This window comes from Crocodylus porosus, unplaced genomic scaffold (assembly GCF_001723895.1).
Source record: "Crocodylus porosus isolate Cpor-Errol unplaced genomic scaffold, CroPor_comp1, whole genome shotgun sequence".
Classification (NCBI taxonomy): Eukaryota; Metazoa; Chordata; order Crocodylia; family Crocodylidae; genus Crocodylus; species Crocodylus porosus.
Genome location: NW_017728924.1, coordinates 16,558,515 through 16,563,344, shown reverse-complemented (window position 1 = coordinate 16,563,344; position 4,830 = coordinate 16,558,515). Strand labels below are relative to the sequence as shown.

General features: G+C 43.3%; 1 long non-coding RNA gene across 1 annotated transcript in view; it reads right to left on the bottom strand.

Moving 5' to 3' along the window:
• Positions 1-4,830, bottom strand: part of LOC109313764 — a 16,890-nt gene that overhangs the window by 1,004 nt on the left and 11,056 nt on the right. The gene's annotated exons all lie outside the window — the stretch shown is intronic.

Here is a 4,830-nt window from a genome sequence, read left to right as displayed (position 1 = left end):
CCCCCCACAATCCCCCCATGTCCCTACTTACCTGGGACAGTGCCTGGGTCTGGGTCATGCTGCAGCCTTACCCAGCTCCTATTTGTGGCAGCATACTGGGGCAACAGGGGAAGGGGGCAGACATAGAGACACTTTGGCTGGGTGCCAGAGCATCTCCTTGGAGGACCCAACCTCCAGTAGCTTCAGGGCATGCTCCAGGAGCACACCCTGCACCTTTTTTTTTCCTTTGGGTTTTTGGTGTTTTTTTGATACCAGGATTTCCCAGTATCAAATTTAGAGTCCACATTGCAAATATGCAGTGCAGGGTACATTTTTTTGTTCCCAGCCTGCTTCTTGAGGCATCTCAAACTGCTTTGAAATGCCACAACAGGCACATGAGGGCTCATCCAGACGCACCCTGAAAGGCCAAAATGAAACCCTTTCTCCTGCTGACTTTGGCTGCAGTTGACCCTTCCTTAGTTCACTAAATACTCCTCACCTGTTAGACAGCTGCTACTGTGCTGCTTCTTTCAGGGACTTGAGACCTTACTATGCAAGTAAGGTATAATTTAGAGGAACAGATTTGCAAATCAGCTTACTCAGAACAGCTGTCAGTTTTGTAGCAAGGGAAAATGTCATTCCACTGCTCCTGGAAGAACTGACCACCCATTGCAATGAAGTCATGCCAATCACTGAAGCAGTCAAAGGAGAGAGATAATGTTAAACTTCAGTCCTGCAAGTGCAAACACAGGTTCTTCAAATCATTCCCCAGCTTCTGTTGATGCATTAATAATTCTTTTTCTGAAGAACTATAAATACATCATGGGCTGTGTATTCACTTCCTCTTACTGCTGTCCCAGCAGTCTCTGGGATTTGCAGTCCACAATTACAGCAGCAGGACTCTGTAGGGTTGCTCATCACTTCCTCTTCCTGCTTCCAGATGCCTCTGGGATTTGTGGTCTACAGTCACATCCAGCACTAAGTAAGCCAGTAGGGCAGGGCAGCTCTGTACTCAGGGGGGAAAGTGAGTTTAACCCATTTCCCTAGCCCCAAAGCCCAGCTAGGGTTTGAATGAGGAAGGCCAGTGAGCCAGCCCTCACTGCTCTGGCTAGGGAGCATAGGGGTGGAGCCAGCCCTGCTTTCTGGAGCAGACAGCACAACATAGCCCAGGGCTGCAAAGAATGCTGGGATGCTGGGGGACTATAACTCCCAGGAAGGGGTCTGGGAAGAAGTTTCATAAACTAGTTTGACCTAAATCAGTTAAGTCTGAAACTACATTCAGCCAGGTTTATCTTAGCCCTTTTGAAACTGGTTTACGTGCACTAAACTTCTGATCTGTTATAGGTTTAAACCAGTTTCTGATCGTTTAAACCAATTTATGTGTAACTTCTGTCCCTAGCCAGGGAGACCAAGTCCAAAATTGTAGTCCAAAAAACCCCTGCTCACCTGCTGCCTAATTTCATTAGATGCTTTCCTTATGAAAGGTCTTAGATGCCAAAAGCTCTGCCTTGTGGGCATGGCTAGAACCATCCCCAGCTGAGCAGTGGGATACCCAACTCTCACCTAAACCTCATTTGGATCCAGAAGCCAAGTAGAGTGACACTTAAGTCCTCTGAGGGGCCTTTTCAGTTTTGGCATGCTCATTGGTACTGCCCAAATGTTATATAGTAGTCTACTGGTTAGTGTGGCATATTTCAACTCATATTTCATTCTTGGGGTTGGGACCCAAGAATGATTCACAAGAATATATGAAAGGGTTGTGAACAAACTTTAAAAAATGGATCAACAAATTTAAAAAATAGATTCTCTTTTAAAGGAGAAAAACTTGGGAAACCATGTCTTTTCCTTTGCAGGCTGGTAGAGTTCCCCCTGGTCAGCCCTGTGAAAGGGAAGGACTGCTCTAGTGTCCCCGTGCCCAGCTCCTAGCCTGAGCCACTGCAGGCATGTGCCAGCATTTTTTCAGTCCAAAGGAGATGTCTGTGCAGTTACAAAGTGATTTAACTTAGCCAGGTTAGTCTAACCTGCAAAAATTGAATTAATTCAGGCTCAGTCTTTTTGAATGTCTGTTCCTAGCCTGGGGGGAGGGGGCATCAGGTCAGAAATGAGGGACAATGGGTTGGGACTGGCCAATGTTTACAAATGGGTCCTGGTACAAAAAATGTTAAGAACCATTAGGTTAGAGTACCCACCAGGATATAGGAGACCAGGATTTGATTCCCTTCTCAGCCCAAGGGGATTCATTCTCATGTCTCTCACAATAGTGCTCAAACCACCAGGCTATAGACTAGTCTGCAGGATGGGGGGCCCTCCCACTCCTGTTGAAACTGTGCCAGTATGCCTAAAGGGATTCAAGATTCATGGAGCCAAAAGGATAGCCAGCAAGAGAAGCCTGACTTTGTATCCCAAAGGGAGCCCTGGCTTCTGGGCCCTGCTTTCTGAACCATTTCTGTGTTTTATCCAATGGCTATGTAATGCAAAACACATAATAGTCCAAGAAGCTTGTACCAGGACCCAGAGCTCCCTTCTGCCAGCTGAGTGTCCCAGCCACTGAGCTGCAAAGTTATATTCCCTCTTGTCTGTTCTCTTTTTGGCTCCATAAATCTTGGATTCCTTTTTTGCATAGAGGTCCAACTTCAACAGGAAGAATGAAAGGTGCACCCCCAAATATTAGCCTTTGATTAGAACATTTCATAGAGATAAGGTATGTGGTTCTGAATTCTTTCTGATTCCCAACCAGCATGCCATGGGCTTCTAGGGTGCCTTAAAGCTTTTCAAGGGTGCCATGTGGTGCCCTGCAATGTTAGTGCTATTAGGTGTGAAAACATGATTCACAAGATAAACCCAGAGATTTCAAATAGTAATCTGTAGCATTAAAAATACTACAACAGGGCAGAATGTTTTTGAGTTCTTTGCAACAAAATTGCTCTATTATTTTTCCTGTAGAGTACTCAGAAATATTTGAAAAATAAGAGCTGGAATATTTTGAGAGGTGCCTTGACTCTGTCCAGAGTGACTTGAGTCTAAAAAGATCAAAACCACCTCATTGGACTATTATATAAACTAGGGGCAGCACCACCATCACTGTCATTTTGAAAAGGATGAGCCCTGCTGAGTTCCTTCAATTAATATTTTGTTTCAGAAGTGCATTTTAGGATCTGGATCCTGATTAAATGGAAATACTTTCATTGCAGTCCTGACTTAGGCACCTGAGCATTATAGAAGGATGAAATTTCAGATAAACTCATGTACTTAGTGCTTTTTATTAGCTATCTCTTACTATGTCAATTTTTGAATCATCTGATTTCCCCCATCCACTGGATAAGAATCATAGGACACTTTTACACATGCCCGTGGTGGGAGGGGCTTTAATTAGAACAACTCCGAGAGCCGATCTAATTAAAGTGCCCAGAGTATCTCATGTATCAGTGTTCCCATGTTTCAAAATGGTAGTGGGGGCACTATCTAAAGCTCCTCAAATAAGCTTTAATTAAAGCAAGCCTGCCACCATTTCAAAGCATGGGGACGCTGATACACAAGATGTGGAAACTGGCTGGAGCACAGTGATTACCACTCTCTAGCAGACTTAATTAATTGAGTCTGCTCCAACATGCTGTGCTTGTGTACATGCACCCAGAGGCATCTAACTCTGGGATTTGGATTTTACTTTGGAAGCTAGGCACCTAAGGCCTTCTTTGGAATGGCTTTCAGCTATGGCCCGTGTCTTGTTGCCTACACTAATGGAGTTGCCCAAGAATATGCAACCTTGACACACATACCTGGAGGTAGCAGTCTGAGGGCAACTGCACACAAACGAAGAGCTGTTCTAGGAAGGAATTGTCCTTGATTAGAACCGATTTCCAAACTGGTGCAGATTTACTTGAAGTCAAGGGGCTGCACCTTTTTGTAACATTATTTTTTTCTTGGGGTAACTAGGGTTTTCTGAGGATATCTCATTCACATGTCTATGGACTTAGGATCTTAAATATATTAGACACTTCAGAGAAGGCGTGCAGGCACAAGTCACTAAAGTGTTTTGAAAATATTACCCCTAATTTTACTGTGGCTCATGGGCACTGGTACAGGTACTGACAATCACCTTAGTTTTATGTTTAATCATAGTTTTACGTTTAATCAGTATTTTTATAGTAGCATTAGATTTTGTTTAAATTAAACTGATTACTGTTTTCATACAAATGCAAAACTATGATGTGATATGCATTCTTAAATATAGATAAACATTAGATCTCATAGTCACATTAATAAATTACGTTTTTTATATAGTCTTTCCCTTCCAGAAGACAGGAATAAATACATATGTACACTAACCATTCCAAGTATAAAATCCCAAATCTTTTCAATTCATCCTCTACATTTTTCTGTAATTTAATGCAAATTGTGCTTGGCTGCCCTGGCAAAACCCAGTGACATTATGGAATGCTTGGCCAAATTTATCCTCAGTGAAATTCACTGGAGCTCATTTGGAGATTAATGTAGTCCATGTTATGTACTATGAGATTTATTTAATCACTTGACATAAGTTGCTGAGTTCTAGCGGTCACTCTGCCATCAGGAGAAAGCTGGAATTCTAGGGGTTACTTAAAGTCTAGGAAGCCTGAAAGACTATATAGGAGGATTGGCCAAACTTACCAACCCTTTTAGCTGCAAACCAAAATCCTGATATGACCAAGATCCCAGGATCCATGATCAGTATGCAGGACCCCAGCTCAAACAATAACTTCTTGTCACGCCACGAGTCAGCGTGATGAGTATGGCTCTGCCCCAAGGTTGGGGTTCCCCCAACTTTCCTGCCATGACTTGATGGTATATGTAAAGAAGGATGGGGTTCAGTGC